The sequence below is a fragment of the Chiloscyllium plagiosum genome, unplaced genomic scaffold (genome assembly GCF_037043375.1).
Source record: "Chiloscyllium plagiosum isolate Xiang-an unplaced genomic scaffold, Cpla_swu_hap1 HiC_scaffold_36, whole genome shotgun sequence".
Lineage (NCBI taxonomy): Eukaryota > Metazoa > Chordata > Chondrichthyes > Orectolobiformes > Hemiscylliidae > Chiloscyllium > Chiloscyllium plagiosum.
In genome coordinates this window covers 43,304,076-43,326,687 of record NW_028270174.1, presented here as the reverse complement: position 1 = coordinate 43,326,687, position 22,612 = coordinate 43,304,076, and the positions used below count along the sequence as shown (strand labels likewise).

Below are 22,612 nucleotides of genomic sequence, written 5' to 3'. Positions count from 1 at the left end.
TTAGCATTCCCAAATCACTGCCTCTGGATTGTAAATGGCTGTTCCATCACCTCTGGTGAGTTGGTCTTGTCAATAGGGCAAGACACACTCAGGATGGTGATGGTGGTGTCTGGGTCATTGTCTGTAAATATGCATTAGTTATGTTTTCACTAAAATACATAGCTCAGGATAAAATTTACTTAAAGATTAAAATAAGATCAGTTTCTCAGATCATTGCAGACCTGTTGCTGCCTGACCATTTTCTCTCTGAAGATAAAATTCAAAGCCAGGTTCAACAGCCATGATGGTTTATGTAGATAAATGGTCAGTGTTTGTCTTTTCAGATGGGGAAGAGGGAAAAAGTGTTTTGTTTCTCACTAATTCACTTGTAGATTACCTAAACTCTGGCAAAACAAGTTATTTTCTGAATACCTTTCACTTTTGTGTTCCCTTGTCAAAGAATGATTCTAACAATATCTGTCAGAATTTTTGGTGACTGTGTGCCAAATGTCTTTTCTCAGCTAAACTTCATACAGTTCAAAACTAAAAATGGCTGCTTGGAACATAGAACATTACAGCGCAGTACAGGCCTTTTGGCTCTCTGCATCAATCCGTGGAATTAATCTGAAGCCTACCTATCCTACACTATTCCATCTTCAACCATATGTTTATCTAATGACCATTTAAGTGCCCTTAAAGTTGGTGAATTTACTACTGTTGCAAGCAGGGTCAGAGATGCAACTGTAGTAGACTCATTCAGTTTAAATGCGTTTAAATAGTCCTTGGATAAATTATGGTTGAAAATGGAATAATGCAGGATAGATGGGTTTCAGAAGGGTTCCACAGATCGGTGCAACATCGAGGGCCTAAGGGCCCGTACTGTGCTGTAATGTTCTATGTTCATAGCAGCTATTTTTAGTTTTGAACTGTATGAAGTCGAGCTGAGTAAAGATACAACCTCCAGACTTCTGTCCTACATCTATCACCCCTCAATTTAAAGCCATGTCCCCTTGTGCTAGCCATCACCATCTGCAGAAAAAGGCTCTCGTCCGCCTGATCTTATCACCTGATTATTTTGTATCTCAATTAAGTCACCTCTCAAACTTCTTCGCTTAACAAAAACAGCCTCAAGTCCCTCAGCCTTCTTAACAATCCTGTCAGTCTGGGTTGAAGAAGGGCTTATGCCCGAAACGTCGATTCTCCTGTTCCCTGGATGCTGCCTGACCTGCTGCGCTTTTCCAGCAACACATTTTCAGCTGTCAATCTGGGTGGCAACTTTCAGGAGTCGATGTACATGGACACACAGATCTCTCTGCTCATCCACACTGCCAAGAATCTTACGATTAGCCCAGTACTCTTTGTTGTCCTGTTTCCGCCACTGTCGAAGCAAAATGCTCAAGAGAAACAGTATGGTTTTACCTCCTTCATCTTTATTCTGGGCCCTGGAGGGAGAGAGAACAATTGCCCATGTGCACAGGGACATGAGTTCTCGATTCTCTCTCTCAAGCAGCGGTTTCTTACTGAATTATATGGTCATTTTACAGGAAGGAGCATCCAGATAAGGCAAAATACATATTGATTGGGTGACCTTTGCCATCAGCGAGTGTCAATTGTAAAGATTAACCCATTTGTTGTTACACAATGAATAACTGGCTTCACATGATGAATACTTTTCACCTTGTTGTTAAATGCTTCCAATATTGTTAAATGGCTCTACATAATGAATGATTTTCCACCTTGTTAACCCACCTTGTTTCCACCTTGTCTCTAGCAACTCATTGTTAACTGCAAGTTCTTAGCTGATCTGAGTCATGCTCAGCTGAGTCTCTTGTTTCACACAACTCAGAACTTAACTCTTTCCCTACCTGCTCACATTCTCATCTTTATTTCTGTTGCTCCTTCCAAAATGAATCGCCTCGCACTTTTCCACATTAAACTCCATTTGCCACTTCTCAGCCCAGCTCTGCAGCTTATCTACATCCCTCTGTAAACTGCAACATCCTTCAGCACAATCCACAACTTCATAGACCTTAGTAAATTTGCGGATGACACTAACACATCCTTCTACTGCCTCATCCAGGTCATTTATAAAGGTGACAAACAATAGTGGACCCAAAGTAGATCCTTGCGGTATACCACTGGTAACTGAACTCCAGGATGAACATTTCCCATCAGTCACCACCTTGTCTTCTTTCAGCTAGTCAATTTCTGTTCCAAACCGCTAAATCACACTCAATCCCATGCCTCCGTATTTTGTGCAATAGCCTACCATGGGGAATCTTATCAAATGCCTTACCGACCTGTTTGGTCACCATCTCCAAGAACTCGGTAAAGTTTGTGAGGTACGACCTACCCTTCACAAAACCGTGTTGACTATTCCTAATCAACTTATTCCTCTCCAGATGATGATAAATCCTATCTCTTAAAACCTTTTCAAACACTTTACCCAAAACCGAAGTAAGGCTCATTAGTATATAATTACTAGGGTTGTCTGTCCTCCCCTTCTTGAACAAGGGGACAATATTTGCTATCCTCCAGTCTTCTGACACTATTCCTGTAGACAATGACAACATAAAGATCGAAGCCAAAGGCTCTGCAATCTCCTCCCAGGCTTCCCATCTGGCCCAGGGGACTTAACTGTTTTTATACTTTCCAGAATTGCTAACACCGCTTCCTTGTGCACCTCATTCCCATCTTGTCTAGTAGCCTATATCCCAGTATTCTTCTTGACAACATTGTCTTTTTCCAGTATGAATACTGATGAAAAATATTCATTTAACACTTAGAGTCATTGAGACATAGAGATGTACAGCATGGAAACTGACCCTTTGGTTAACTCATCCGTGCCGACCAGAAATCCCAACCTAATTTGGTCCCACATGCCAGCACCTGGCCCATATCCCTCTGAACCCTTCCTATTCCTATACCCATCCAGATGCCTTTTAAATGTTGCAATCGTACTAGCCTCCGCCACTTCCTCTGGCAGCTCATTCAATACACGTACCACCCTCTGCGTGATAACGTTACCCCTTTCGGTCCCTTTTATATCTTACCCCTCTCACCCTAAACCTATGCCCTCTAGTTCTGGACTCCCCCAACCCAGGGAAGAGACTTTGTCTATTTACCCTATCCATGTCCTCGTTCCACACACACAGACCAAGTCCTAAACTATGAAAGTAACCACCCCAACACACACAAACGAAGCTGCATCAGGACACTATTCAAAAGGGCCACAACACACTGCAATACACCAGAACTGCAAAAAGAAGAAGAGGAACACCTATACAAGGTATTCGCCAAAAACGGATACCCGCGCAACTTCATCAACAGATGCCTAAGAGAAAGACCACGGAACGAGGACATACCACAACCAAAAGGACTAGCCACACTACCATACATCAGGAGCATCTCAGAACTGACAGCCAGACAACTGCGACCCCTAGGACTCATAACGGCACACAAACCAACAGCCACGCTCAGACAACAACTCACCAGAATGAAGGATCCGATACCCAACATGAGCAAAACTAATGTAGTGTACAAAATACCATGCAAGGACTGCACAAAACACGATATAGGACAAACAGGAAGACAGCTAACAATCCGCATACATGAACATCAACTAGCCACGAAACGACACGACCAGCTATCCTTAGTAGCCACACACGCAGACAACAAGCAACATGAATTCGACTGGGACAATACTACTATCATAGGGCAAGCCAGACAGAGAACAGCCAGGGAATTCCTAAAGGCATGGCATTCATCCACAAACTCCATCAACAAACACATCGACCTGGACCCAATATACCAACCACTACAGCGGACAGCTGAAACTGACAACCGGAAGCGGCAGGGACAGACCACTATAAACACCGGAGGAAACATCAAAGAAGCGCTTCGCAGGAGGCTCCCAAACGTTTCGTCCCCTGGCCTAGCCAGGGGACGAAACGTTTGCAACAAAAACTCCCAGCTCGGCGAACAGAACCACAACAACGAGCACCCGAGCTACAAATCTTCGCACAAACTTTAAATAAGTGTAAATCCTGTCCCTCAGAATTCTCTCCAACAACTTGCCCACCACCAACGTCAGGCTCACTGGTCTTTAGTTTCCTGGCTTGTCCTTACCACCTTTCTTAAACAGTGGCACCACGTTTGCCAACCTCCAGTCTTCTGGCACCTCACCTGTGACTATTGATGATACAAATATCTCAGCAAGAGGCCCAGCAATCACTTCCCTAGCTTCCCACTGAATCTAGGGTGCTGGGGATATGTCCACCTTTAACCGTTTCAAGACATCCAGCACTACTTCCTCTGTAGTATGGACACTTTTTAAGATGTCACCACCTATTTCCCTACATTCTATATCTTCCATATCCTTCTCCACAGTAAACACTGATGCAAAATACTTGTTTATTATCTCCCCATCTCCTGCAGCTTCACAGAAAGGCCGTCTTGCTGATTTTTGAGGGCCCGTATTCTCTCCCTAGTTACTGTTTTGTCCTTCAGGAGAATCCAAAGGGATTTTACAAATATATTAATTCTATTTGCGAAAGCTATCTCATGTCCCTTTGTAGTCCTCCTGATTTCCCTCTTAAGTATACTCCTACTGCCTTTATACTTTTCTAAGGATTCGCTCGATCCATCCTGTCTGTTCCTGACATTGGTTCCTTTTTCTTAATCAAATCCTCAATTTCTCTAGCTATCCAGCATTTCCTTTCACCCTAACAGGAATATACTATCTCTGGATTCTTGTTCTCCTTTCTCCTCGGACTCTACGCACAACTTCCCACTACTGTCTTTGATTGGCCCTAATCTTACTCTAGTCATTCTTTTATTCCTGACATAGCTATGGAAATTCTTAGGGTTTTCCATGATCGTATCTGTCAATGACTTTTCATGTCCCCTCCTGGCTCTTCTTTGTTCTCTCTTTAGGTCTTTCCTGGCTAGCTTGTAATTCTCAACCTAACTCAGCCTTCATGTCTCATCCTAACATAAGCTCTCTTTTTTTAAAAAATATATTTTTATTGGAAAAAATAGGTTTTTTTTTAATATTACAACAAGTACAAAACAATACAATTCAAAACAGTACAAAAAACTCAAATAAAAAAAATCCTCAACCACCCTCATGTACAAATGTATATAGAAAAATATAGAATAAAAAACCACAAACTAGCTATTTAATTAAATAAATAAATAACCAACAACAAACTAATAAATGGTAATAACTCAGCCCAGCCAAACAAAACGCTCATATGTTCACAGTTCGTCCTCCCTGGATATTGGACTCTTAAAACACAATAGTTACCTGTTAGTGTGGCAGATAAATCTGTGTCAAGGTATTCCAAAAAGGCTGCCAGGTCTTGTAAAAATTCTCAGTTTTGTGGTGTACCATATTTGTGAGAAAATCCAGGGGAATATGCTCCATAACAAACTTCCGCCAACCCGACAGCCTAGGGGTTTTTTTCGGATATCCAACCTAGCAAGATATTCTTTCTTGCGCAGAACGTGAGAATATTGAAAAGTTTTTTTCTTATGCATGTCTGCAAGAAATACAGAGGGCAAGCCCAAAAGGAGAGAGAGAGGGTCCTTCTACATTCTTCCTCTTGATAAGAGATTCAACTTCTTTAGTAAACCATGGCTCCCTCACTCTACCACTCCCTCCTCCTGACAGGTGCGTACTTATCAAGGACACTCAGTAGCTGTTCGTTGAATAAGCTCTATGTTTCAATTGTGCCCATCTCCCTGCAGTTTCCTTACCCATCCTGTGCATCCTAAGTCTTGCCTAATCGCATCATAATTGCCTTTCCCCCACCAATACCTCTTGCCCTGTGGTCTTTCCCTTTCCCTTTCCATCACTAAAGTGAACATAACTAATTGTGGTCACTATCACCAAAGTGCTCATCTACCTGCCCTGGTTCATTACCCAGTACCAAACCAATATGGCCTTGCTCCTTGTTGACCTGTTTACATACTGTCAGGAAACCCTCCTGTACACACTGGACAAAAACTGACCCGTCTAAAGTATTTGAACTATAGTGAAACTTCAACATGCATGTTCCTAAAAAAAAGAGGCAATGAAGTTGGCCATGCTGGAATCCCTTTGAAGTAGCTTTCCTGATTTTTTACCATTACCATAGGAACTATAATTCTTCATATCTTTAAAAGATTCCTTGGACGTCCTGGAGAAGTCTTGTGTTTTAATGACTGTGATCAGTTCCAAAATTAGAGTCTGATAAGATGTGAATAAACAAAACTGAAACACATTAAGTGTCTGTAGTTCATTTTTGAAAAGGATTCTTAAGTTTAAAAGTTCAAGAGAAAAATAAAGACCTTAAAAATTATTATATTTTACTTACATGTTCGTGACACGTACTTACTAAGTATTATTTTATTTGTGCAACAATTGAGCTTGACAAAAGAACAAAAGCTCAGTTGTGCAAGGCAGTTTTGAGAAAGGTGGTAGGACACTTGGTGAATAGGCAACAACATGTTATCATTGACAACAACATATTTTCTTAAGTACCTGAGGCCAGTACACTTTTAAGAAACAATTGCAGGCTGTAAGGAGGAGATGGCAGGGCTTTTACTTCAAAAATTTGGGGGAAGGGAGTGGGTGATAGCAGGGGTATTCCCTAAATTCATCTTGTTAATAGTTAACGAATTACAGAATTTACAGAATTGTTATATTGCAGAAGGAACAAAGAACAGTACAGATTAGGAACAAGCCCTTTGGCCCTTGAAGCCTGCTCCAGTGCATTTTTCCGTTCAATGCAAAAACTGATTTGGAAGTACTGGGGTGGACAAAGTTAAAAATCACACAGCACCAGGTTATAGTCCAACAGGTTTATTTGGAAGCACTAGCTTTTGGAGCGCTGCTCCTTCATCAGGTGGTTGTGGAGTATAACATCGTAAGACACAGAATTTATAGCAAAAGTTTACAGTGTGATGCAACTAAAATTATATATTGAAAAAGACCTGGATTGTTTTTTAAATCTCTCATCTTTTAGAATGGGCATGTTGGTTTTAGTCCTTTCATATGTATATCCCAGACCTTTTTTTTTTAAAAGTTACATTCTCAAGCAAACTTTAGCAATAGCTGCCACGTCAACCTAGACAACATATTAAAGGTGTGAGGTACCCTGTGTGAAGCTGTCTGTGTCCAAGTGTTCAGTCTGATTCTATTTCTGAAAAAAGGATTTACAGAATCTTCCATGGATTCATGTAGTTTTTGAGCAAAATAAAATGTAATTCTGCAAGTACAAATTCACCTCACAAACTTTGTGTATATGTACGCATGCGGGTGGGTATGAATATCGGTGACTGTGTGTGTGTGTGTGTGTGTTGTCACCTTTTACTGTGACATGAACCCAAGGTTCCGGTTGAGGCTGTCCCCATAGGTGCAGAACTTGGCTATCAGCCTCTGCTCGACCACTTTGCATTGTTGCCTGACCCATACACTCGCTCAAACCCTCTCTCGTGCGCAAGCTCTCTCTCATACACTCATACATGCACACCCATACTGTCACCCTCTTACAGACTTATACCCCTTTACACTTTCACTCTCACACATACACACACTCTCTCACAGACATTTATACCACACACACACACACACACACGTTTGTGGGGTGAATTCGTATTTGCAGAATTATATTTTATTTTGCTCAAAAACTGCATGAATTCATGTAAGATTCTGTAAATCCCTCTTTCAGAACTAGATTCAGTTTGAACATTGGGACACAGACAGCCTTACACCTTAAATGCATTGTCTGGGCTGACATGGCACCTATTGTTAAAATTCACTTGAGAATGTAACTTTTTAAAAAAAAAGGTCTGGGATTTATTTATGAAAGAACTGAAACCAACATGTTCATTCTAAAAGATGAGAGACTTAAAAAAAAAACACAATCCAGGTCTTTTTCAATATATAATTTCAGTTGTGTCACAATGTAACTCTTTGCTATAAATTCTGTGTCTTCCGATCATATATTCCACAACCACCTGATTGCGAGTGCTTCCAAATAAACCTGTTGGACTGTAACCTGGTGCTGTGTGATTTTTAACTTCATACTAAAACTGCCTTCACTTACAGGATCTGTTTCCTTCTGTTCCCTTCCTATTCATGTATTTGTCCAAATGCTGCTATTATCTGCTGCCTCCACCACCTCTGGCAGCACATTCCAGGCACTCACCACCCTTTGCCTCATATATCTCCATTAAACCCCCTCCTCCCCAGCACCTTGAATCTGTGTCCCCTAGTAATTGATACTTCCCTGGGGAAAGCCCCAAAACGTTCCACTCTCTCCATGCCATTCACAGTCTTTTAAACCTCTATCAGATCATCTCTCCATCTCCTGGATTCCAGTGAAGAAAAACCCAGTCTATCCAACCTTCCTTCATAGCAAAAAATCCTTAAACCTTTTTCTGTATCCTCTCCAAATCAATTGCATCTGGTAACATGGTGACCAGAACTGTACACCATTCTCCAAGCAGCCTAACTGAAGTTCTGTAAAGCTGTGGCATAATTTGCCTATCCTTATACTCAATGAAGGCAACCATACCATAAACCTTTCTGAACACTTTATCTACCTGCGCTGCCACCTTCAGTGATCTGTGGACCTGCACATTCCAATCCCTCTGCATATCAATTTTCCTAAGGGTTCTGCCATTCACTGTATAATTTCCATCTGTACTTGACCTTCCAAAATGCATCACCTCACATTTGTCTGGATTAAACTCCAGCTGCCATCTTTTTGCACATGCATCCTGCTGTATCCTCTGAGAATCTTCCACCAATTTTTGTATTGTTGGCAAACTTACTAATTAGACCAGCCATATTTTCTGTCAAATCATTTATGCAGACCACTAACAGCAGAGGTGGAATACCACTAGTTTCAACTCTCCATTCTGAAAAGTTACCCTCATTCTCCTATGACTCAGTCAGTTCTATAACAATCTTGTCAGTGCACCCCTGATGCCACGTGATTTCACCTATTGTACCAGTCTGTCCTGAGGGATCTTGTCAAAGGCTTCACTTAAGTTCATCAACTGTTTTTCCCTCATCAATCATCTTCGTCACCTCCTCAAAAACTTGATCAAGTTAGTGAGGCATGACCACACCCGTACAAAACTATGCTATCGCGAATAAGTCAATTTGCTTCTAAATGTGTATAGACCTTGGCCCTGAGAATCTTTTCCAATAATTTCCCTGCCACAGCTGTGAGGCTGGCTGGTCTATAATTTCCTGGATTATCCCTGGTACACTTAAACAGTGGAATAACATTGGCTATTCTCCAGTCCTCTGGGATCTCACCTGTGGCCAAAGAATTTACATAGATGTCTGTCAATGCTCCAGCCATTTGTTCTCTTGCCTCCCTCAATATTCTGGTATAGATCCCATCAGGATCTGGGGACTTAGTAGTTTTTTAAGACTCACAATTTCACACTCCCTTCCCTGAGATCATCCTCTACCAATTCTTTCTCTTTGGTGAATGCTGACACTAAATATTCATTTAGGACCTCACCCTTGCTTGTCTAGCTCCACATACTGATTCCCTCCTTTGTCCTTGTGTAGGCCAACCCTTTCATGGCTACCCTGTTGCTTTTTATATATGTGTCAAAAGCCTTGGTGTTCTTCTTTAATCCTGTTTGTTAACGACCCCATTTAGTCCTTCTAATTCCTTGTTTAAGTTCTTTCCTACTTTCCTTTGTATACTTAAAGGTGGATTTACCCTCAGACAGCTGCATCCAATCAAAATTCTGCAGTTCTTGTCTAATATTGTAGTTCACCTTCCCCCAATTTAATGCTGTCACCTGAGGACTGCTCTTCCTATAGCTTAAAACTCAGTATTATGGTCACTAATCCTCGAGGAGAAAGTGAGGTCTGCAGATGCTGGAGATCAAAGTTGAAACTTTATTGCTGGAACAGCACAGCAGGTCAGGCAGCATCCAGGGAACAGGAGATTCGACGTTTCGGGCACAGGCCCTTCTTCAGGATTCCTGTTAAAGTTTCAACTTTGATGCAGTGATATTTGATTGGAACTTTGGTCACTAATCCTGAAATGCTCCCCTACTGCAACTTCACTCACCTGGCTGGGCTCATTTCCCACAATCAGGATTAGTATAACCCCCTTCCTAGTTCACATACTGTGTCAAGATACCCTCCAGAATGGACCTTATAAATTCTGACTAATGAACAAATGATAAATATGCATTGTATTTGCATATAGGAGAAAGAAATGTCCTATTTAAGATTTAAAACAGGTTTTTATTTATACAGAGAATAACTTCTGTATTCTAAATCTAAGTCTAAATCAAAATTAGTTCGGAAGGTTTTATTTGAACATTGCGTGGTTGGGGAATGAAGCAATAGATAACAGAAGCTAGTTATATTCTATAAGCATTGATATTTAATTATTCCAGGTCTTTGGTTTTGCTCCTTTTGCTGAAGTTTGGTACAAAGTCAGAAGAGAGAAGGCTATTTAACTATCATTTGGCTGTCAGTTATTGTTCTGTCCACTAGAATTTATCAAATGAATAGGATCGAATTCCATGATCAACATTGGCATGTTCTACATATAATGAAAGGATCGTATTCTATTTTTCACTCATTGCTTTACTGCTCACTTTTTTTTTGCGAAGTGCGGTCAACTGGAAAATATGGTGCAAAGCTATTTTTATCAGTTCTTATTCTGATTTGACAGGTTTTAGAATATTTTAGTGTAAACTGTGTTGGTTCAGTTCTTCAGAGAAGATTCCTCCTGCTGATTTGAAATTAATGATCTAGCAGGAATAAAACCAATAGCAGAAACCAGAACTAGTTTCGAAAGGGGGGTTTCCAATCAAATATCACTGCATCAAATAAGGTAACAATAGCTAACAGGTGCAGCCGAGGAAATAGAGAAAGAATTTGACACTATAAATAACCAGTAATTTTTGTTTGTTGATCAAGCTTTTATAAAGGTCATGGATCTTTGAGGGATCATTTTAGATGTGAGTATCTATGGCAGTGAACCACTAAACACATATTTCTGATAACTAAGTAATAAGTAAATGTTTAATATAGTTAAATACAAATCCAGCCTTTTTGGGATCACAAATTACAAATGACGACAGTAAAACTTTTCCATTTCAAGCCTACGTTACTTATGTCGAAAACAATCTTACTGACTCACTTTTTCTAATTTTGTTTGTAATTTGATTAATGTTAATCATTTATATGATGTTTAAGCATGTATGTGTTACTGAGGAATTATCCATTATGTTTCTATTTAAGCAAATATAGATTACAGCACATACAGCACGTACCTCACAAAAGTATTTCATTTTCCTGTCAACATTATTGTCATAAATCTGTGCTGAATAGGCACAAGGCCAAGAAGGTTTGTTAAAACCTCTCGTTGAATTTAAAAATATATATAATTGTAAATTACTGAGGACAGAAATACAAAGGATATCAGTCAATTTCACAGAATCATAACAGCATGGAAGAAGTCAGTTTGGCCTGTTGTATCTGTACCAGTTTTCTGTAGGTAAAAGGAATTAATCCAATGTCACTATGATCTGCTTCTCCCTGCAGTCCTGTACATCCATCCTCCACAGAAAACAATTCAATTCCTTTGTGATTGTCTTTATGGAACCTAGGCTACTGAAGTAAGTAAGGATACAAATTTTGGAAGCCCTGACCACCATCTTCCAATGCTCCTTGTATGTGATGCTGTTGTCAAAGGTCTGAATGGTTAAAAATGCAGTACTTCTGTTTTTAAAAAAAAGCGGAGTACTGAGGTCATGTTGCAGTTGTATAATACTCTGGTGCGGCCACATCTGGAGTATTGTGTGCAGTTTTGGTCGCCATACTATAGGAAGGATGTGGAGGCACTGGAATGGGTGCAGAGGAGGTTTACCAGGATGTTGCCTGGTATGGTAGAAAGATCATATGAGGAAAGGCTGAGGCACCTGGGGTTGTTTTCATTGGAGAAAAGAAGGTTTAGGGGTGACTTGATAGAGGTGTATAAGATGATTAGGGGTTTTGATAGGGTCGACAGTGAGAATCTTTTTCCACGTATGGAGTCAGCTATTACAAGGGGGCATAGCTTTAAATTAAGGGGGGGGTAGGTATAGGACAGATGTTAGGGGTAGGTTCTTTACTCAGCGAGTCGTGAGTTCATGGAATGCCCTGCCAGTAGCAGTGGTGGACTCTCCCTCATTATGGGCATTTAAGCGGGCATTGGATAGGCATATGGAGGATAGTGGGCTAGTGTAGGTTAGGTGGGCTTTGACCGGCGCAACATCAAGGGCCGAAGGGCCTGTACTGCGCTGTATTATTCTATGTTCTATGTTCTATAAACCTTCAAAGTTATGTTCAGTCAGGTTAAAGTCAGCGGTAAGAAATATTTGGAGACTGTAATCTGGGCATTTGAAAATTGTGTATTAATAAATAAAAATGTGTTGAAATAAAATTTGACTCATTGATTGTGTTCCTTAAAATGATGAAGAAGATTGGGAGCGGTGTAATTGATGTGACGTGCTGGAACTTTCAAAAGGCATTTGACAAAATATCACATGTTAGACCAGTTTGACAATTTATGGTGTATGGTATTAAACTGTCAATGTATAAATATCAATACATAAATTTAAAGTTCACATTACATGAAACTAAGAATTGCAGTAAATTATGAGGATAGTAGCAATTTCTGGCTTTACGGGTCGAATATGGAAATAACTTGATTTTGTTTTGACAGAAGAAATGAGAATAGACAGTAAAACAAAATAATGCCATTGTAAGGGATTTGAAGGAACAAAACCTAATGAAGCAGTACAAGAAAGCTGTTTAAAGCAAGTGTAATCCTTGGCTTTTAATCGACAAAAATAATGAAAGTTTTGCAGGTAACAGCAATTAAGGAGCAGAGACAAAAAAAAGTGATCTTGCATAGGGAGCTTGACAAGTTTTGCAATATTGATAATCATTAGCAAATAGACTTTGATCAATATAAACTATTAAATATTGGAAATCAGAGTGAGTCATGTGTACTCCATGAAGATACACTTGCTAAGGGATATCTGAAAATAACAAGTTGACTGGCAACTGCTCATGTCCGGATGATATTTGATGGAAAAAAAATCAAATAATTAAGATTTATTACAAATTAAGTCCTCCTAGGTCCTGCTAAATTTCTAAAATGCTTTGATCAGTGAGATGAACTATTTTGGATAAGACAGAGGCAGTTATTTAGGTTTGGGAGGAGTTATGGAGGATGATAACAAGACTACTCTGGCAGAATGAACTTATGTTATCAACTTGATATGTTAAGTTACTCAAACTCAAAATGTGCATCTCAACATTTCCAATAAACTAAACATTTTCAAAAGTAAACCAAAATCTTCAGCTCTTCCACGTTGGTGAAATGAGCACGTCTTATTTTGTAATATTATGTAGGTCCATATTACGAATCATCTTTTGGGAAAAATACTTTAATTCATTATTGTTTAGACCTGATAAAAGAATATGAGAATAGCACCATTTATCATGCATCTTAACTTCAAAACAGTGATAATTATAGGGAAAAGAATAAATATGGAAAATTAAAATTTGAGTACAATGTCTGTTTTGCATTAAATGATTCTGGGTAGTTTAACACCAGTTTCGTGAGAAATAGTGTAGCACAAAGCAAATAGTGTACTAAATATATAAAGTTTTTTTTTGTTTTAAAATCATTGCCTATAATTTAAGGTGTCTGGATTAACCGCATTTCAAGAAAGGAATTGCTGCACACTGCATGGATTGTAACATTTCTTCCACTGTTATACTCTTGGATACTTTAATGAGAACTTCTATTGTGGAATATACAGTTGGGTACTTTGAAAGAAAAGAGTTTCAAGATAATTTTGTAGTTGTGTTTACAACCTTTTTCTTTACAAAGCTATATTTATTGGCAGTCTGATCCTAGGATCAGACACTTGAAGTGTGACATGTGGTTCAGACTATTGATACCTGTCAGCTATTTGAATATACCTTTAGGATACCTTCAGGGATGAGAGAATGTCTGTCTGTAAAATAGGGTGGGTCCAATTTGGGTCCAAATTTCCTTTGTAAAATGGAGTTATTACATCAGAGTTGGCAATGGCTCATGCATTTTATCAATAGAAGAGGCAATTATATGAACATGACTGTGAAATTTCAAGTTCATGGAAAAGTTCATGTACAGATTTGAGGAGAACAGCTGAACATACTTGAGTATCTGAGTGTATCACATGAAAAACAAAGGTAAACAATTCAAAAACTTGTCTGTTCCAGACTGTCATGATGTAACTAAAGACATGATTTCTGTGTATCCTGCCACTAGCCTTGTTATCCCCCAGGAAAGGCAAAAATAGTTATATCTCTCAGTCAATTCAGGAAAACATATGTGGGAAATTCCACTCTGATCCTGTACGGTGATTCAAAACAAGTTCAGCAGATTGGTGTTTCATTCCCAATGTCTTGCCTAGCTTGTACATGTAGTTATACTAGCTGTACATGGAACTCATTTTTGCTTCATTTTTAATAGTCGTACCACATGAGCTGGTAAAATATTCTATGTACTGTTAACCTATATCTGAAGAGAGAAATATCCTGACAAACAACAGTATAGCACATGAACGGGACCTTTGGCCTCCTAAGACTGCACTGACACATGATGCTTTCTAAACTAAAAACCTTCTGCCCCTACATTCCTTTATTTCCAGCCTATTCAGAAATCTTATCAAGATGCCTAATAGACATTACTATTGTATACATCTCCAGTACCTCCTCTGGCAGTACATTTCAGGCACTTAACACCTGCTATGTTTTTAAAAAAAACTTACCCATCACATCTCCTTTAAACTGACCTTAAATCTATGTCCCTTAGACATTGACATTTCTATCCTGGTAAAAGGACTCTGACTATCCATTCTATCCACGTCACATATCATTTTGTATACTTCTATCAGGTCACCCCTCAGCCTCTGACATTCAACTTAAAACAAACCAAATATGAATGACCTCTCCTCATAGCTAATACCCTCTAAACCAAATCACATCCTTATAAAAACTGAAAGAACTCCAGATGCTGTGAATTGGAGACAAAAATAGAAATTGCTGGAAAGGCTCAGCAGGTGTGGCAAGAAATCAGCTTTGATGTTTTGACTTGAGTTCTGAGGAACATCCTGGTAAACCTGTTTCTGTACCCTCTCCAAAGCTTCCACATCTTTTTGGTTGTGTGGTGACCAGAACTCCGTACAATATTCCAAATTTGGCCTAGCTGAAGTTCTGTACAGCTGCAACTTGTCAATTTTTATACTCTATGCCTCAATTAATGGATGCAAGCATGCTATATACCTTCTTGATCATATTGTCCACTTGCATTGCCACTTTCAGAGAATTGTGGACCTATATATGTAGATCCCGCTGTATGTTGATGCTAGTAAGCGTTCTGCCATCCCTCCTGCATTAGATCTTTTAAAATGCATCACCTTGCATTTGTCAAACTCTGTCATTTCTCCGCCCAAGTCTGCAGCCTATATCCTGCTGTATTCTCTGGCAATTCATCTCACTATCTGCAGCTCCCAGAATCTTTGTGTCAACTATCCCATGTGACTTAACCTTTTGTATCAGTCTGCCATGAGGGATCTTGTCAATGGGCTTTGCTAAAGTCCATATAGAAAACATCTACTGCCCTGTCCTAAGTGACTTTTGTCACTTTCTCAAAAAACTCAATCCAATTTGTGAGATTTGATCTTTCTTGTGCCAATCCCACATGTTGCCTAACACTATTTAGTACATACATTTCCAAATGTGAATAATTCCTGTCCCTAAGAATCTTCTCCAATATTTTCCCTACCACTGATGAAAGGCTCACTCGCCTGTAATTTCTTGGATTATCCCCATTGCCCTTCTTGACCAAAGGGATAACGTTGCCTATTCTCCAGTCCTCTGGGATTTCTCCTGTTACAAAAGCGTATCCCTTTACCAAGATTTCATACAATTCCCCAGCAATTTCCTCACTTACTTCCCTCAATCTCTGATAGAGCCCCTCAGGCTCTGGGGGCTTGTCCATCTTAGTGCTTTTTAGAATACCCAAAACCTTTATTTTATATTGACATGCCCTCCTGAGACTCACCACACATCATGACCTTCTCCTTTGTGAATACCTATGCAAAATATTCTTCAGGACCTCACCCACTTCTAGCTCCAAGCGTAAATTACCTCTTTTGTCCTTGAGTAAACCTACTCTTTCCATAGCTACCCTCCTGCTCCTTACATATGTGTAAAATGCCTTGGAATTTTCCTTAATTCTAGATTAGAATGGTGCTGGAAAAGCACAGCAGATCAGGCAGCATCCGAGGAGCAGGAAAATCAACGGTTCGGGCAAAAGCCCTTAATCAGGAATACAGGCAGAGTGCCTACAGGATGGAGAGATAAATGAGAGGACGATGGGGGTGGGGAGAAAGAATCTGGTTTCCAGCATCTGTAGTCCTTGTTTTTACCTATTTTCCTTAATTCTGTTTGCCAAAGACATTTCATGGCCCGTTTTAGCTCTTCTCCTTCTTTGTTTGAATTATTTCAGTTTATAAATCTTACATGTGCCTCCTTCTTTTTATTTTTGACTAAGCTATAAATATCCCTTATCATTCAAGGTTCCTGAAACTTGCAATCCTTAGCCTTCATTTTCATAGGAACATACTTGTCCTGAACTCTAATCGACTGGCCTTGAAAAGATACCTACGTGCCAGATGGGGATTTATCCTCAAACAGCTTGCCCAGTTCTTCCCAAATACATTATATTGTGGTAGTTACCCTTCCCCAGTTTAATACTTTCACCTGAGAAGTACATTTATCCTTATCTATAAGTAACTTCAAATCTGTAGATTTGTGGTTACTGTTTCCAAAATTCTCCCCCACTGAAACTTCGATCACCTGTCTGGGTTCATTTCTCAATATCAGATCTAGCATGGCCCCTTCCCTAGTTGGACTACTTGCATATTGTTTCAAAAAAATCTTCAGTTCCTCACATCTAACAAATTCTTCCCCAACCAACCCTCTGGTACTAAAGCGAATCCTAGTCAATATAGGGGAAGTTAAAATTGCCCACCACAACAATTCTGTTATTTCCACATTTTTCCATAATCTATCCACATATCTGTTCCTCTATCACTCACTGACTGTTGGGAGGCTTGTGGTACAATCTCATCAAAGTGATTGCACCCTTCCTATTCCTGAGATATATCAATGTGGCCTTGCTGGATGAGCTCTTCAAGGTTTCCTCCCTCAGTATAGCTGTGATATTCTCCCTAATCAGAAACGCATCTCCCCCACCTCTTTTACATCCCCCTGTATCACACCTGAAACATCTAAATCCTGGAATGTTTAGCTGCCAGTCTTGTCCCTCGCTCACTCCAGACTCAGCAATAGCTACAACATTATAGTTATATTTATTAATCCAGGCTCCAAGTTCATCTGCCATATCTAAAACAAATGCACCTTTGACCATCAAACCTGCTGTGTTCAGTAACCTGCCCCAGTCTGTTCTTCCTCTTAGCTTAACTGACCTTAGTTTCTAACTCTTCCTTTTGGTCATCTTACCTGCTAGCCTGCTGCTCTGGTTCCTGCCACAGTAGTTTAAACCGTCCCAAGTGGTACTACCAAACTTTGTTCCAGGAAATTGGCACCCTTCCAGTTTACGTGTAACCCATCCTTGTTGTACAGGTCCCACCTGCACTGGAATACAGCCCAAATGACCCAAATACCTGAAGCCCTCCATCTTGTGCTAGCTCTTTCGACACATATTTAACTGTACTATCTTCCCATTCCTAGCCACTGCTGGTGTTCACTCCCAGGTTCAATTTCCTTCACTCTGTTGCTGACACTCCATCTGTCGTATATCAGAGAGGAAGCAAGTTACCTGGACACTTTGTTCCAGACATCAGTTACATCCCTTAGGATAACATCATCTAATTTGATTTATGGAGGAGAGGTGAGGACTGCAGATGCTGGAGATCAGAATCAAAAAGTGTGGTGCTAGAAAAGCACAGTCAGTCAGGCAGCATTCATGGAGTAGGAGAATCGATGTTTCAAGCATAGACTCTTCATCAGGATTGAAGAGCTTATGTTCGAACGTCAACTGTCCTGGTCCTCGGATGCTGCCTGACCGGCTGTGCTATTGCAGCACCACACCTTTTGACACTAATTTGACTTATAGTCAGGCATAGTAAGGTATGGTTATGATTTGAGGCTGTTAAGAGGATTGAGAAGGTAGGAGTGGAGCCGTCTCAGTTCTTGCAATTGAGTCAAAGAGTCATCATGTAATACAGCACAGAAACAGACCCTTCAGGCCAACTCATCCATACCGACCAGACCAATGTGACCTAGTCCCATTTGCCAGTATTTGGCCTGTATCCCACTAAACCCTTCCTATTCTTATACTCATCCAGATGCCTTTTTAATTGCATCTGCCTCCTCCACTTCCTCTGGCTGCTTATTTCATATATGCATTTCCCACCCCCACCCCCCATATGAAAACGTTGTACCTCAGGTCCTTTTTAAATCTGTCCCCCTCACCTCAAACATATGCTGTCTGGTTTTGGACTTAACCCATCCTTGGGCTATTCACCCTGTCCATGCCTCTCATGATTTTACAAAACTCTAAGATCAGCCCTAGGCCTCCAATGCTCCAGGTGAAAAAGCCCCAGCCTATTTAGCCTCTCCCTACAACTCAAACCCTCCAGTCCCAGCAACATCCTTGTAAATCTTTTCTGCATCCTACAATGGTATACCTGGTAATAGAAGTTGACAGTCAAGGCAACCTGTTATGACCAATTTGATAAGGTAGGATTCAAATCAAGAAAGTTAGAATTGCCCAGTCAACAGTGATAACAGATTAACGATCCAATGCTCTAATCAGAACATGCTGTCCTTTTATAGTGGCTAAAGTGGTTCTTTCAAATCCACTCGGTTAATACATAGAGTTTGCATAATTGCACAAGTCGTGAAAAGGCTCATGAGCCAAGGAGGAAACTTCAGCCTGGTTAAACTCCAGCAGCACCCAGAAACAGGCAGAATATTGACTACTGTCTGTCTTCAACTTGCATCTAAGCTCTGAGCAAGAATACATCCTGACACAGTAGTACTATACAATCATACTTCACGTTGGTTGATTTGAGGCCTTTAAACATCAAGAATTTCAGAGGTGTTGAATGCCTAGTTGCGCAAATACAAAAATGAGGTTTCCCTTAAAATAAGTTAAGGTTGCTTTCCATTCAATGAATTAACCAGACAACTGACAGTATTATTTATTCTTTATAACTAGTACTCACAATATTGAACCATTGGACTTACAACTGCAATTATAGCAAAGAAACAGACAAAACAAACACTCAACACCAAATAGAAGTACATCTTACTTCCCAATAAAATTGTATACAGTACAATTAGTTGGAAATGATTGTGTTAACTCACAAATCAAAACAACACAGTTCAAAATATCAGCACTTTTTGGAATAACATGTCTACTGTTTATATTTTGATTTGACAAACATAGCACCAATGCTTCTTATGATTGTTTTCTTCCCTCTAATAGCACAATCTAATTGGTTTCTTCAAAATTCTAATTCATCCAAGGTATCATTGCTGGAAAGGCCAATATTATCTGTTTTAAATGTATTTTTAAGAATCATTTGTTCTTCAGATTTTATCAGAAGATAACATTTGTTTAAAAATAAAGTAAAACCCAAGAGAATAATAATTGAAGGAGGCACAGGCACACAAATGTTTATTTTTAAACCCATCTTACAAGACAACACGTTTTACATAAATTCTATTCCAGTCAAAACAGAAAATGAATTTGCATAGCCAAATATTTTCAGACTCCTAGAAAAGCATTGATTTAAGTGTGTGCTCAAGACATCGATATTTTGGTATGGTGAATCAGTCTTAGCTCAATTAAATTGTACTTTGTATCTAACATATATTTCCCTGTTCACTTAATATGCCAAGTCTAAAATTAACATAACAATGTTCAGAGTCTTCTATGCAATTTGTCCAGTAGTTTTGACATTAGTTTATATGGATGAAAGCAGGATGCACTTGGATGAGTGAACTGACTGTAGCACTGACACAGGAAACCACTCAAGTCAAGGGATCAAATAGGAATACCATAGTCATGGGAGATAGTGTAGATGAGGATAGATACACTTCTATGCTGCCCCGAGTAATAATCCACTGTAAGGACAGCTCCTTTCCTGTTTGCAGTTGGAGGTAGTGGATACCATTGTAGTCTAAATAGGTACCTATAGCATTTCTAGGAAAGAGGTTCTGCATAGGGAGTATGAGCAGATAAGAGCTAAAATAAAAACCAGACCTTAAAAGTTGTAATCTTTGGTTTATTACCAGAGCCATGAGCAAATTGAGATAGGGCAAATAAGGTTAGAGAGTTAACGTATGGCTAAAAGATAATTGTGTGGGACTTCAGTCGTGGACACTAGCACTGGGGTAAAGATTTGCTGAGAATTTAATTTCTCTTGGAAAGTCTGCTGCTGCATCTCTACTGTCCTACATTTAAATATGGTTTCCTAATTCACTTTAGCCAACTCTCTTTCCAAACCCTTACACAAGTCTTTGTTTAGGTATAAAATGCTAATCTCGGACTCTTAAACTTGATGGAAAATTCCATCATGTTATGATCAGTATCACCAGAATTATTTTTACCTTGAGATTATTGATTAATCTTGTCTCATTGGGCATTACCGGGTCAAGGATAGCCCATTCCCTGGTTCGCCCCAGAACATACTGTCCATTTGATGGATGAGAGAGAATGTAAAATTGGCAGGAAAAATAGAAAAATAGCTATTTAAATTGAGTAAGATTGCAAAACTTCAAGGTATTGAAAGATTTTGATGACCTAGTATATGAATCACAAAACGTTAGTATGCAAGTTAGCAAATAATAATGAAAGTAGGTTCATGCAGGAAACATTGTGCTTTAAGATACTAATTGAGAAGAACATGATTATAGTGAAGACCAGTGTAGCAGATTGGAGACAGGTTAATTTGAGTGAGCTGGAAACTTGTAAAATGTAATGGATTGCAGTGTTGGTAAACAATGCTGTAGAATAGCCATTAGGAAACATTTAAAATTGGATTTGTTAAAGGAAAATAATAATTCATTTAAAAACAGAAATAAGCTATATGTAAAGAGAAAACGAGAACAAGTTAAAACTAATAGAGCACCATGGATGAATAAAGGTGGAAGGAAAATTCTGGATAAGGAAGAAACATGCAACAAACATGGTATGACAAGAGAGATAGGAACAAGTTGGAGGAGAAGATTAATTATCGAAGAACAAAAAAATGATAAAGCATTTTGCAGGCATGTAACTAATAAAAGTAAAATTGAGTTGGGAATATGGTCACTTAATTACAGAGCATGGTAACATCCAAGACAATGTAGAAATTGCAGAAAGGTTAATAATGACTTTACATCAGTATTTATCAAGGAAGTGCGACATGTAGGCATGGTATCAAATATTCAGGTTAGAAATGAAGTAACCATTTAAAATAAAAGCATGAAATATAAAATAAACTTAAGAAATCTAAATAGAATGACACCCTTGTCTGAATGCAACACATTTTAAACAAATCTAGGGAACAGCTAATATAGGCATTACTGCAAGTTTTTAATCATTTTCTGGAGATGCAGAAATTGGTACTATAGACCTGCAAAAGGCAGGTTATTAGGAGGGCTAGTAGATGAAATAAAAGAAAAAATTGAGAAACATTTAGAAACCAAAAATATAATACTGAATAATCACCACTAGACCTCAGTCATTGCTCATAGTTCAGTGAAAGAACAGTTAATCTCTGAAACACACTTCTGAGAAAGATGGTGGAATTAATATCGATTATTCAAATTCAGATCTGATTCAGTTCAGAGAATTGCATTTTGGGACACAGTGATAGAACAATTTGTAGTTTGATATACGATGCTTACAATAAAAAAAAATAACTTTTGACCTATGGTTCATAAAGGCATCCATCAATTTCATTGTTCTGTTATTTTAGGGTCTGCCTGTCACTATTTGATTGACTAGCAAACAATCTTATTATTAAGGTATTTTGCAACAAATAGAATGGCAGAAGGTGAGTTTAATAAGAGTTCATCAGAAAATTCTTATATTCCAATGAAACGTGGATCACTTTGCATTGTGTAGTCCATTTGCAAATGCATTCATGAAGTCTTAATAAAGCATGGGGAGGCAGTGGTAATTTGGTAATGTCGTTGGATTCATCATTTGGAGCCCCAGGCAAAGATTTAGAGACATGAATTTGAATCCTGTCATGGAACTTAAATTCAGTAAAATATGGAATCAAAAGCTAGCCTGATGGCAACTGTGTAACCATTGATGATTAAAGTAATATATGTAAAACTATTCCAGCATTTTTTCTGATAAGTACCAGCATTAATAAAAGTAAAAAATATTGCATCATTTAGAATTGCGTATTGTGAATGTGCAAATGCACATTTATTAAAGGAAAAATAAACTGTTCAACATTCACAAATATTCCTGATCTCTGGTCATTGTCTTTACTTTTCCTGTACATTAGGTGCATGCAATTT

General features: G+C 39.0%; 2 protein-coding genes across 4 annotated transcripts in view; one reads left to right on the top strand and one right to left on the bottom strand.

The window, feature by feature from the left end:
* idua (alpha-L-iduronidase) overlaps window positions 1-22,612 on the top strand; it is a 268,795-nt gene that overhangs the window by 57,880 nt on the left and 188,303 nt on the right. The gene's annotated exons all lie outside the window — the stretch shown is intronic.
* Window positions 1-22,612, bottom strand: part of slc26a1 (solute carrier family 26 member 1) — a 56,935-nt gene that overhangs the window by 34,065 nt on the left and 258 nt on the right. The window lies entirely within an intron of this gene.